General features: G+C 46.3%; 1 protein-coding gene across 9 annotated transcripts in view; it reads right to left on the bottom strand.

Moving 5' to 3' along the window:
- Positions 1-13,692, bottom strand: part of BCL9 (BCL9 transcription coactivator) — a 59,789-nt gene that overhangs the window by 14,728 nt on the left and 31,369 nt on the right. For 6 of the 9 annotated variants that reach the window (XM_030471599.1, XM_030471606.1, XM_030471607.1 and 3 more), the window contains exon 2: positions 429-511. The gene's annotated coding sequence lies outside the window, so the exon portion shown is untranslated. Of the gene's footprint in view, positions 1-428; positions 512-867; positions 2,954-13,428; positions 13,598-13,692 lie in introns of those variants that run through there. The other 3 variants (XM_030471604.1, XM_030471603.1, XM_030471601.1) reach the window with 3 other exon arrangements.

The following is a 13,692-nucleotide window of genomic DNA, read 5'->3' as shown; positions in this document are numbered from 1 at the left end:
CACTGTGAATGGTCAAGCTGCTTTTCAAGCCATTTTGGCAAGCTACATCCAAGGCTGTATTTTCAGGGTTGCTTTAAGGCAACGGCTGCAGGGAAAAGGGATGGTTCCACTGGCTACTCATTCTCGTCACCTCTCTCCTGACCACATCAGGGAAAGATCTAAATGGGAACTAACCCAAGGGCAACAGCAGAAATCTCTCTTCAGCTGAATTAGCTCCCTGATCTGGTTGCTCACGTAACCACATCAGTGCCACTGCAAGCTGAAAGGAGGAGGTGAGAACAGGTGAAAAGCAGCCTCACCCCGCTTGGTTGCGGTTTACGATTTGGATGGCTTAAAATGACTTCAAACCTCAACTGCAGAGACAAAAAGAGCTGGACCTGCACTTGTGGAGATAGGCTAGGTGCTCCCCTTTCCAACCAGTAGCTTACCAAGACCCCTGGTGTCACGACACGGCAGTACTCATTGTGGAGGCCATGAGCTGCGAACCACTCGTCTCACAAGAAATGATCACCTGGGTAAAGGAGAGAGAGGAAGAGTTTCACCAACAAGAATGCACCCCCAAACTGTGCGTCCCTCCCATGCATCCAGCCACAGCAGCACAGGAATAAAACCTGCTCTGAGCCACTGGCAAGAAGCAGCCTCTGCTCAGACCGGCAAGATATGTCAGCACTGAAAAAGCCACCATCAGACTGGAAGAGTCTGAAGATGGATGCTGCACATGCGGGGGAAATAGGTCAGATCTGCTTCAGCACTCCCACACTCGAGCTAGCTGGATTCCCATGAGCTCATCTGTCCTTAGAGAAGCTGGCACAAGGTTTGGACGTGTAACCTCCCCTTCTCTGCACCCATCTCTCTTCAAAGGCTCACCTTCCCCTCACTGTGCCCAGCAACGTCTGCCAAACCCCTGTGCTTCGTATACACAGCCTCCTCCACAGTCAGACAATGCATAAATAGAAACACCAAGTATCAGGTAAAGCCAGGCAATCAGATCTAGGGGAAAACCAGGCAGCTTTTGGAAGGAAGAAGCACTACTGTTGTGGCAGCTCCTACTTCACATCATTGTGCTACACTACAGGGAGAAGGTAACCCAACTGCAAACCTTCCCAAGTAAGACATGCTGCGAGTTTGCCTGCGAGAGAGGGGATAACCACACCTTGCACTAAGGTTATTTCCTATGAGGCCAAAAGAGTCCATGGCCCAGGAACTGATCAGCCACACTTTCAGGAGCGGAGACAGCCCTGCAGCAATGCTCATTCACACGTTAAAGCAAGTTTAAGTGCAAGTTCAGTAATACAAGGAAACGGGTACTCTGAGGAATAGCTCGATGGTAAATTTGAGGTCAGTAAAGACAGAGAGAGCAGCTACCTGCCAGCTTCAGCCTCACCGGAACACTATGAACACTGGAGAGGCTGCAAGAATTGAATGCAGACAACGTTCCCACTGCTGGGGCCAGCACGGGCTTTTGGAGCACTCTCAGCTATTTACACAGCACAGCCAGCCTTGCAGTTAAAGAACAACTGCAAACTGAAATCACTACCAGAGGTTTTCATAATCCCAACGCATTCTGCTGACCAGATCTTCCAGCAGGAACACAGGAGCTGTTGCGAGGCTCAATTAGTTACACATTGTGAAAGCCTGGGCATATTCTCTTCCCTCCAACGTTCTCCAACTATTATCTACTGCAGCTTCACCTAATAATGTAGCAATGCGTTGCCATGTAATCCACTTCAACAAAACCAAACTACAAAGCTAGTCCCAAACAATGCAACTACATTCTCCACCCAGTCCAGCCAAATCAAACAATGAAATCATCGCGACAGAGCATCCTTATCTAGCCAAGTCACACCTGCACACAGAACCTGAAACAAACACCTATCGCAACAAGCTGCTTCATCCAGCAAAACCTACCACAGCAGCACAATCATCCCTGAATCCAATTACCCACTTGTATCTCCTCTCCTCTTTCTCCCACCCCACCCAACTAAACAATAGAGGCTAAGCCATGCCAGGACTGACACACCTCTATCAACGCAGTGACAGAAATCACCTTTTCCCTTGAAAGGGAAAACATGTGAACACCAGGACACATCAGGATGGAGAGAACCTATCACAGTTGGAGCTTGGAACATTCAAATCCAACTTGGCAAAGCACTGGAGCAGGGCAGCCTTACAGACCATAGCTCAGGACTGCAGGAGGGACACGAATGATCAAACACGATCCATTTTTAAGGCTACCCAGACAGTTATTGCAGCCTAATTCCATCCCCTAGTTTACCATCTCTGCTGCTCACCTGCACAGTCTTATCTCACCGCTGGCACAAGACAGCTTCAGAGGGAATTTGAAAGCAAAAGGGTGGAAACATAAACACAAGCAGCTACTACCACAGAGTAACTAACAAGACACAAATGCACATCTTAATTTACCTGGTGGTAAAGTATTCACAAACCATCCCTGTACTTCTATGAAGTAGCCACCCATTATCCTACTGCTAACGGAAGGGTTAAAAACCATCCAGACTAACTTATTCCTACTTTATGTCCTTAAACTGCAAAAGCTTGAGAGTGACAAGTGGTCAGATACTTGGAGGTGTATAGCATTACAGCTGCTTCAGCAGGAACAGTTGCAGTTATCACTGAATCACTTCAGTCTTTTCTTCCTCTTTGAGAAGGAGAATGTGGAGAGATGAAATAAAGGCATACCAAGTAGATAAAAGTATCGAACTTGTGGCCTTACTGTGACACGAAGCATTAAAGGAGAGAAACCTCTTTCTGTGTGTACAAGAAAGAGCACACTTCTCTTTTCCCCCCTGCGGCCCGAGACTGTCAGTATGTGCTGGACTGAGGGTGGCGAGAGCCCAGAACCAGCATGGAAAAAGAAAACAGGCTAGAGACCTGCTGCTACAGAAAATAAACAACAACTGAACACAAGCTGAGCCAGCACCCTGAACTGTAGCTGTGACAGTGGAGCGGGCAAGGAAGGAGACAGAGAGCGGAGTAAGAGACTGCTCTGGGAAGAGCAGCAGCTTCCAGAGGGACCAGTCACGGCAGCACCAGCAGCAGGAGCGGTTTGAACAATGGCTCATCCTGAAGCCAACCCCTGCGTGTGCATCCAGGAGTGGATTCCCTGTGTGACCCGAGGGGTGGGGTAAGGCAATGAATCAGCCCACACGCTCCCTCAGTGCAATCTTACTGGGAAGGGCACATCCTATTCCTCCGACCCTTATTCAACCATGTAAGAGGGAGAACAGCTGCACTGGGAAAAGGTGACTCCACTACCCCCAGGACACCTCAAGAGTTACCACAGGTTTTCACCATATGCTGCATTTACCAGTTTTGTTGAGCACGGAACTGCACGTGTCACTTTTTAATAAGCTGCTGTTTACTAAAGTACTTGATTACAACACCTCATTGATAAAGAGTGCAACTGGGAAACAAGGAGGACGCAGGAAGTGTTACTCAGGGCTTTTATTGAATTGTCAGACTCTCTTAAGATCATGTAAAAGCAAAGGATAAATGGACGTGAGTACTCTCACCCCAAACATCTCCCCATGACACTTGAGGATACAAGGGCACAGGACACTCTTCAATCCCTTGAATCAGCCCCGATTTCTAGATATGGCCCTTACTAATGGCTTTTAATGACACCTTTACATCTGCCTCTACCTCTTAGCAAAAGCTGTCCTCCTCATCCTTTCCCAGGAATGTGTACAGCATGTGCCTGTAATACAACTACTATGGGACCAATCAGCATTCCAACAGGTTTGTTACAAATGCCACCTTACCTTCTGCACACCAAGGGTGTGCTGGACAGACCCAGGAAAGCAGCTCCAGCCAGCCTAAGTCTATCCAACTCTATCCCTTCCAGCCATCGCTGGCACTTGTGACCCAGCTGAAAACTAACTCCAGATAAGCTACGACCCATTTTGAGGGGACAAGCTCCCTGTTTCAGCCTACCAAGTGACCACGCACTCACTGGCATCGGCACAAAGGAGGCAGCAGTGACTGATGGCACAGGCATGGATAGGCATCAGCAGGTTGTTTCAATACACTTGCATCCTGCTTCTGCCAGGTCCCACTGCCCTCATTCTCAAACAAGGTCAGAAAGCACATGGGTACCTGAAGAACTGCTAGGGCTGAAGACACAGTATCAATAAGCATGTCATCTGGCCACAATATAACTGCTTTTACAAGCACATCTGACTACCTGCCCTAGTTCTTTCCATTGCAGGGTTTTCAGACGTCATTCTTTAATCAAACCACACCATCATCAGTAGACCTTGAGCGGATGTACTCATGCTCCTTCTGCCAGAAAGGCAGTGGCCACTTGTACCAGGGGCTATACTCTGCCCAGAACAGCTGCTGATTTGGGCAAAATACCATGTTCTGTCATTCCCTACTAAGCCACAAATCCCTTTTTCTAATAAACTACTATCTCAACATCAAGAGCTAACATATTAACATTAAACTGACAAGACAGCAACTTACAGCCAGTGATCAATTTCTAGGTGGTTCTAACTTATCCCGAAACAGGATGGACTTGTCTACTTTACATCTTGGCAATAAAAATCAATGGCATATATGGAGCCCTCACTGTTTTCCAAAGCCAAGAATTCCTCCTGATGAACCTCAGAGAAATCACTGCTAATCCCAAGCCTGCAGAGCATTACCTCTTTGATCATAGTCTTATACCAGAAATGACTCCCAATCAAAAGAAGAATCAAGAACTTGTCACTTACACTCATTTTGCTGCATGAATGTGGGAACTATTGGTTTTAAGTGTTTATAAAAAAATCATTGTAAGAGCCTTTTACAAGAGCTGTTGCCCGCTACTCTCATAACGATCATTTTCAAGAGTTGTAACACTAACACTTTTTGCCAAAAGACAATAACATGTCCGTTAAATTTCATTTCCAGTGCATCTATCAACGCTTCAGTGTGTTATCAATACCATGGGCATTAATGGCTGTCTTAAACAGCTCCTGATTTTGTACACCCCTTTCCACAACTCCTTCCCCAAAGTAACGGAGCAGACAGACACGCAGGGATGCTGGTGAGCAGACTCAAGCTGTATGCCACCAGTCCCTTTGAATTTCCCAGCTGCTATTATGTAAAAATACTTGGAAATACTTGGTCCACCTTGAAATACTCGGTCCACCGGGGACTAGAACCGTCTCTTGGCAGATTGACACAATTCCAGAAACCAGTGTGGGGAAAAAAGGCAGGAGAAAAACCCTACAAACCCCCCAAAGCCTAAGCTACAACTATTCCTTTCTGTTGAGGAATGCTATGGATGCCTCTCCTTGCTGTTCGCACCATCCCAGCCCTGCCAGCACCGGGGGCACTTGCAGGTGGAGGTGGCCCAGAGCGCTGCGAGGGCTTTAGGCTCGCTGCCGTGCCATGCCGTCACACTGACCTCACCTCGGCATTCTCCTGCTCAGCTCCCAGCACCGGCTCAGCTCCACCTATGTTAGCAATGCTGGGAGCAGTCTATGTACATTACAGCTGGAGTTCTAAACACTTTACATAGAGCATCACATACCTGAGCAGCAGCCTGCCTGCTCTATAGAGTTCCTGCTATTGTTAACATGGATACGGATCAAAAGCTCTAGCAATAAGGGATTCTACAATAAATGTTTTAACAGTACTCCCCTTATATATAGAATGATAGAACCATAGAACAGTTAGGGTTGGAAAGGACCTTAAGATCATCCAGTTCCAACCAACAGGCTTCTGCAGCTTCCTACACCACGTTAGCAGCTAACAGCCCCAGCATCAGTCAGCAGTACAGGCAGGAGTCCAGTGGATAACGCTAGAGCTTTCCTAGCTTCACCTTCCATTCTCACCTCATCTACTTAGCAGGAAGCAGGCAGTGTGTTTGGAGCCAGAGGCAAGCTCTTTGCTCTTATTTCTCTGGGTTTATTTTTTCTCAAATTTAAATAGAGACATCAGCACAAAGGGTCATAGGTAAAAGACACCTGTATCAAGCTCATCTGCAGCCTGTTCTTCAGTAACTAATCTGTGGAGAGGGGAGAGAAAAAAAGATGTGGAAATAACGGATGGGAAGACACGATTGAGGAGACACCAGTTTGTTCTTCAACATGTAGTAACACCCCACTGTTTAAGCAGAAGGCTTGGGAGAAATAACCACTGATAGTTGAACATGGAAAAAACCCAAGCTCTTTTTCTTTTCATTTTGGCATCCCTTCGCCAGGCTTCCAGAATGAAAGACAAGAAACAATCCTCAGGCATAACTCCTCGGGCTGCAATCTTGTCAGTTTTCATAAGCCAAGTGTGGCTGGGCTGGGTCAGCACAGGACAGACCTCTGAGGAGAGCCCAGCGCTACAGCGAGCAGTAATCCCCAGCATGCTGCAAGGGGACATCACACACGATGCCTCTCAGAATTGCTGGGGGCAACCCACACACCTTCCCTCATGTTAACCTTCATCTTCACAGCTATCTGGTGTCTCTCTCATCCCAAATGAGCAGTTTCCCAAGGCTCCCCCGAGCATCGCTACCTTTCGGCACTGCCAGCAAGCCCAGTTCTCATTCAGGACTGCTGCCACCAGCCTTCCCTCTGCTCCTCTCCCTCACACAAGCCCTCCTGCTGCTTCACAGCACCAGGCGCTCACACGCGGGGAGCTCGGAGCTGCAAAGCAGCATTCCCACAGGGACAAAGCTGCCGAGAGACTGTATCCCTGGCAGTTTACCGCTGGGCAAGATGCGCATCGAGGGGTTCCTGGTGCCCTGAACCTCTCATTTCTTTGCTTTTAGACTCACGATTAGGCATGTTAGATACAGCACAACCTTTAGTGACACAGTGCAGTTCTGCTCTACGCTGGCTTCCTGGTCGTTAAATGTAGGATCTTTGACAGAGCAATGACTCTTTGAGGGAGTAAAGCACTTCAAAGAACTCCAGCAAGCAAAGGCTGCATGAACACAGTACTCCACGATGCTACACGATTATATCAAAGCTGCTGGGATGAAAAACTGACATTTGATAAATAACATGAGGTCACCTAAATGATCTCACAACACTGCATGTAAAAATGTTACTCTGACAAGAAATTAAGCAATTGTTATAATCAGGTCTATTATCCCATCTACTGCTTTGCCACGATCTTATGGAAGCATGAAAAGCACGCACTTGCAACTGCTGCAGGATCCTCCCTCCCTCAACACAAGATGTACATCTTTAATACTTGCCTATTTAGCCACAAATGGACAGCACAGCCTAAAGTGCTTCAAAGTATTTACTGTACTGGATAAACAGAGCACTATTTTCAAAGGCTCACAACTGTCAAATCCAAGCTGGCTTTCACAAGACCATTCAGAAGCATTTCTGCTGGATGGTGGCTATTTGCCTGACAGTTTCAACTTTCTATCCCCAACCACAAGAAGGTTAAATACTTTTTTCTATTAAGAGGCAGAAGAAAAGATTTTCTTGCTAACAAGCTGTCAACCCATTCTGGCCTGAAGTTCTTTACTCCTTGCTCATACATATAAAACATGGTGGAAAACCTCAGCCCCGCTAACAAAAGCTCTGAGAAGTTTCTCCATACCTAAGACTGCCTAAACCCTCCATTGGAACAGCTCTGGCTGCAGAAGCTGGGGCTGCTCACCTCAACGGGCTGCAGCTTTGTTTTATATTACACTGCAAATACATTTCTAATCAATCCTCAAACAAAACCAGACTGGCACACAGATACAACGCTGCCATTTCACAGGCAGTGGAACAGCGATAGCAAGACGCCTGAAGAAGTCAGTTTAGCAAAGAGCAGAGAGCACAGCTCTGAGCAACCTGGAAAAGGGTCTAGTACTTGTTCGTACCCAGTGTTTTTAATCAGTGAACCACTAAACCCGAATTTTCCTTCAGGTTTGGCATTATTCCATCCACACTGAAGAGGCGGCAACGATAGCCTCATGCAACAGGCACAAGCAGACTCACAGGTTTGAAGGATTTTGTAGAGCATAAGTAACGTGGTCGAGTAAATAAATCGCAGGCACATCAAGAGCCAGGTTCTGTTCTCAAGTTCACCACTAAATCCAACCTAACCTGGTTTTAAAAGAGCCCATGGGCCCCAGCCATGCTACTGATAAGGTAAAGCAGATATCTGCACCCTTTGTTCAGAAGGCATAGAGGACAACAGGCGGCACATGGGGACCATCCGGTGACAAGAGGGGTCAGCAATTTGAAGCTGCCTTGCTCTGGTGCTATGCAGACAGCCCCACCACAGAGCTAAGCAGCAAGAATACAGTGGCACGCTTTCTTAAGAGGCCAAACAGCCACGAAAACAGGACAACCGGCTCAGGGTAACTGCAAATGCTAGGAGTCCATCAGGCAGCTGTAGGGCTCTCTGTGCCCAAATCACAGCTCTTCTGAAGCCACTACAGAAAGCCACAAGCTCTCCCTCCTTCCCATATGCACCTAAATCAGTGAGTACCACAGACTCTTTTTGCCATACACCACCAAAGAGCACTTAAACCCAGTATTGTTTTCAAGACTACAGCACCCAGTTTTCAGTTGAGTGTCTCAGAGGACATTCATTGCTCCAGCACCTCTCAGCCAGTGTTGCTCTACCACCTCTCAACCCTACTTTGTTGAAAGGAATTATGTCACTGGTAAAGCATACTTTCCATTTTCCTGCCTTCAAAAGGATTTAATGGATTCTACCGAGGCTTTAAAAACAAATAAACAAGCCAAGCACCTTACAGTTCCACTTTTCATCTCCTTTCCCTATTCCATAAGCTCCTTCTCAGATACCAAACAAGGAAAAGCTCACCTCTACTTTTAAGTCTGCCTGAAAAACAAGGATCTTGGAGAATGTCTATCTCTACTCTAAAGAGATAACATTCATTTCTTCAGATATAGTAAACTGCAATTTCGTAACAGTCTTTAAAATGAATGCAGTGAGTGTTGTCAAGTACATCAAAACCTGTGCTGAGAGCAGGTAAGAACAGCCCACAGAATTAGGAGTAAACAAATGCCCAAAGTCAGGTAGCAGCAGTTCACTTTGCAACAGCCCCAGTCTGGTGGCTCAGACAGGTGACCTGTTTCAGGATCCAGCCAGAAGCATGTACAGTTTAATGGCACATCTCACACACTGGAAACAATCAAGTTTCACTTTCCCTTGCACACAAGGGAAGTGTGCAAGAACCTGGCAGCAAACCCAGGCACAACAAGCTGTTCCCTCCCTCTCTTTCCCAATATAGGAGCACATCTGTTAGAGCAGAATGAAAATCAAGGTTTAGACCACAGGCTTAATACCTCTTCCAAGATTTCTACTGTCACCGATTATGATAATTGAATATTCTTCATACTCGTACAGACATCTGATCCTTTTTAACTCTTGTTGAATTCTTGCTCCCGATGATTCTCACAGCGTGAGTTTCACTGCATAATTGCAACCATACTAAATAGTCTATCGTCAATTTACACTACATCTTCTGTACCATCAGACAAGTCTTCCAGCAGCAGAAACTTTTCCATAGCTGAGCTACCATCCTCTTCTTTTTGCCCGGTTTAAAGCTTCTTAAAGACTGTTTCTCTTTTTATACGTTGCACACATATTCAGAGATGAGAAACATTTTTGGCAAAAAGAACAAGGTAAGCTGAAGGAACTGTTCTCAGGCAAGGAAAGCTGTAACAAATAGGTGTAAATAACACTTAGCAAGTTTAGCAGACTCTTAGGGGTATAGTTAGATGAGCATTCCTTTGGCAGAAACGTCAGCTTAAAGAACTGCTGCTACCAATATTTACTTCCACCCCTGCACCACACTGTCTGATGTGCCCGTACAGCCGTTTGCATGGCCAAACTGTGAACCAGTTTGGCAAACTGATGCAGGCTGAGTATAATCATTTCTTTTTTGCCAGGCTCCTCAGAATCCAGATGAGTTTCTCGACCCGTTTCAGCATCAAGCTGCTCCGGCGGCAGTACCAGCACACGCAGAAGGGTGGTACAGAGTCAAAAGGGGCAAAAGCCAAGGTCTCCTCAAAAGCCAGTCTCTAGCACCAAAAGAAATGCCATAGGCATGCTGCCAGGGAGGTAAAGGGGGCAGGCCAATAGGTAAAGGTGTGCAACGAAAGTACAACCCCACTTCAGAAACATAAAGCACAGCCAATATTGGTACAGTTCATCTGGCTTCAGCACACATTCAAATGTCACCTTAGGGTTTGTTATTGTTGTTAACCAGCATCTGCGTGGTCTTAAAGGCGACTCTTCAGGAACTTCCCCCAACAGATGGGTTTTTTTGCTTGAGTTCTTCAAGATTAACTGGAACTCCTATTATGAGCAAGGTTCCTGTTCTGCACTTGCACAGTCCCTACCCCAAAGGAGGTCCAGCTCCAAAATCACTAAACTTTTAAAGAAGAAAAAACAACCAAACCTCTCTGACAAGTAAAGGTACAGGGAGAAAGCAGTTTTAAATGTGATAGGCAAAGCAGACAGAAATTCATCCCTGAAATCTCCTTCCATTCACAAGTTGCTCCGAAAACCTACGTTAACACCTTCATTTTGCCAGCAGGAAGGCTAGAGGGACTCCAGCAGAGCTTGTAAGCAGGAAATCCAAGCCCACAGCAAATCTTCCTGGGTTAAAGGACTTCATATCTATGTAAACAGACCACAGACCTTAGCGAGGCACTGAGATTTCTGTGAAGTCCAAGGCCATGCAGACTAGACAGAAGGATTTTATGAAGGCTGTGTGCATCACTCTAAAGAAAGTCTGGTAAACTTCTAGAAAGCAGAAGAGATCAAACTCTGCTAGTTAACACAGCTCACATTTAAGGTGGGAATTAGTTTGAATAATCACTTTAGCATAAATTGCTCCACAGGATAAAGTTGTTGTAGTTTTGGGGAGGGGTTTCATCTGAATTTGTAAGAGATCCAACAAAATTTCTAAGCCGTTGGCACAGTTTGTAAGGCAACAGAATTGACACACCACATCAGGAACTCAAGAGCCAAAACAGTCTAGAAACAAACAAGTAGAAACAGTTGTGAAAAGTCAAGATATTACAGAGCAGCAAGGCTTTGAAGAGCTAGGACATATGGATCAGAGGTACTCCATTCCTATCCACCTCGGGTGCACAAACTGCTCAGAGAAGCTGCTGTATGTGAATATTTTAGCCTTGTGGCTTATAGTTGCCCTTAGTTTCTATATTTGGGTATTTAGTGACAAATGCAGTTTCTCTGGCTGAGGACTAACCCTAACTGAAAACAATCCAAGTACATGGCTGTAAAGATGAAATGCAAGATGGGGGGGGGAGGGAGAGGGGGAAGCACAGGGAAGAACGAGCCCACACCCTTTGTATTCATAATATACAGAAGAGATCTATAAAGTTTCTGGTAGTACGAACAGAAACCTACTTATTTTCTTCCACATTAAAACTGAGGTCCCACCTAGCTCAGCAGACTGTGTTGACTGATAAACAAGTTAACTGATCACAAGAGAGGAAAGCAAAATACTCCCTCCCAAAAAACCTCAACGCCAAAACTCAGAAGGCACCTCTGCACACCCACCCCGAGCCCACAAAAAGATGGTTACGACAGCGCTGTCATAGCGCAGCTACTCCCCTCACACCAGAGCAGACTGCAGTTGCTCCCAAAACATCTTTATTGCATCTACGAGCTCAATAATCTGCAGTAGGAAAACTACGCTGGTGAATCAGCAACAGGACTTTTACCAAACGTCGCCAAACCCAAGTACATCCCCACGCACAAAATCTACCCCCCGAAAGAATCTCTGGTGTTCTCCTGACCAAAGATGAGCAGCTGAAGGGGAGGGGGACTGAGACAAAAACTTGTTTAGGGTGGGGTTTTTTTTGTTTGGTTTTGTTCACACTTATTTAACGTCAATGATTGATTAACATTTTGGATAAAGGAGCTCTTTGTTAGTGATTCAGCATCTCCACCCCTTCAATTAAGGTGTTAAAGAGTTCACAACAGCGCAGAGACCCGAGGATCCACAGACCCCACTCCACAAAAAAGAGACTCCAACATCCCCCCAAAAAAGAGATTTAAGATTAAAAAAAAGAGAAGCCCAAAATCCCCAAAGTGACATCGTTGCTAACTCCAAGTTAAAAAAAGAAAGATGCCTTTCTTTTGTTGTTTAAGGAGGGGCCAGCAAGGGAGACGGGGAAAGAATATGAGCCCTTGAGCCATTTTTATGCTGCGAGTAAGGAAAAAAGAAGGACACATTCATTAAAAATAATCTCTTTGGAGATCACTGGTGAAAAAAAAAACAAACCCCAAAAAACCAAACCAAAACCCCCCACCCCAAGCAGCACCCCACAGAGCCATCATGCCAACTTGTCCAAAATGGGTATAAAATCCCACCATCCCGCCGTGATGCCTAAGAGAAAGCTGCTCGGTCTGTAGGACATGGGCATGTGCTCCGCTGGGGTGAACGCAGCACAACCGTGTGCTTTTAGCCTCTGTTCAGCCCCCCCAGTGCAGCACCGTAACACCCCCCTGCACACAGCACCACAGCCCCAACACACAGCGGGAAGAGGTAACCGAGAAGACAGGAATAAAGCTGTTTAGGTGTGTTAATTCATCCCTTACCCTGTGATCACTCTTACTTTGATTCCATGCAATGCCTTGCCTAGCTTTCCACACTTGGTTTTGTTATATTTTGAGCAATCACTGACCAAATATTATCTTCCAACAGAACAGAAAGGGGAAAAATATCTACATTACTTTTTTTTTCCCCCCCTCCTGCTTTTCAAGCTTGGTATATTTAAGGATGCTTCAGAGCATCCTAAGAGATGTGTGTGGGCTTCTCACAGAGAAATTGAGGACAAAATACTTTGAAGGAAAATAAAAACGTTTCTGGAACCCCTCAAAACTGGAAGGACTGTCTCCCCCGCTTCCTCCAACTGTGTTTTGACAGTAGAGCAACTAGTCACCAACAGGGAGGCTTAATGAGACAAACGTGGCTTTGGCCCAACCTTTTCTCCTCTGCCCCAGAGTCAGCGAGGCTAATGCCCAAACTAACGGGAAGATGTTACTTTACAAGCTAAGAGCTACAAGACTTGAGGGTCCTCACGCAGAAAAGCAACCACGAGTTTCATGGTTATTTCCAGAGCAGTTTCAGAGCCCCAAGTTAGGTTTGGCACCTGGAGAATAAAGGCACCTTCCCTTCCATGCTGGTGGGCTCTCCACCGCTCCGCAGCCCTGTGCCACTTCTCACACTTCCTTTGCTGCCTGCCAGCCTCCTGATGTCTCATTTTGTTTACTATTAAAGCACTAACCATGTCATCATCCCACCTTAATATTTCATACCCAAATAACAACCCACAATTGACTGTCACATTGGATTCTTCCCATCTGTGTCCTCATGCTTTTCCTACCCGCCCAGAGTAACACCCACCATGCACATCCCAAACATTCAACTATCAGAGGCCTTTTTAGTCCCATCATCCCGTCACCTACACAGTGGCCCAGGGACATCGAGCTGGACAACACAGAAACACAGGGTGCTCGCTCTCATCCTAGAAGTGGAGCCTTGCTGCTTGCATGCATCCACCTGTTCCATCATTTCCCTAAGCATCCGAAGTCTCCAGTGTTGGGGGTTTTTCCCCACTGCCATCCAGCCCTTAACCTGATGAGGTTAAGCACCTCTGCAGAATGAGCCCCTCATCCCACTGACAGCCCCCATACGCCCCTCCGCAGCAGGCCAGGGCTCAGACTGCCTCT

This window comes from Strigops habroptila, chromosome 2 (genome assembly GCF_004027225.2).
Source record: "Strigops habroptila isolate Jane chromosome 2, bStrHab1.2.pri, whole genome shotgun sequence".
In the NCBI taxonomy this organism is placed as follows: Eukaryota; Metazoa; Chordata; class Aves; order Psittaciformes; family Psittacidae; genus Strigops; species Strigops habroptila.
This window is presented reverse-complemented; position numbering and strand designations above follow the sequence as displayed.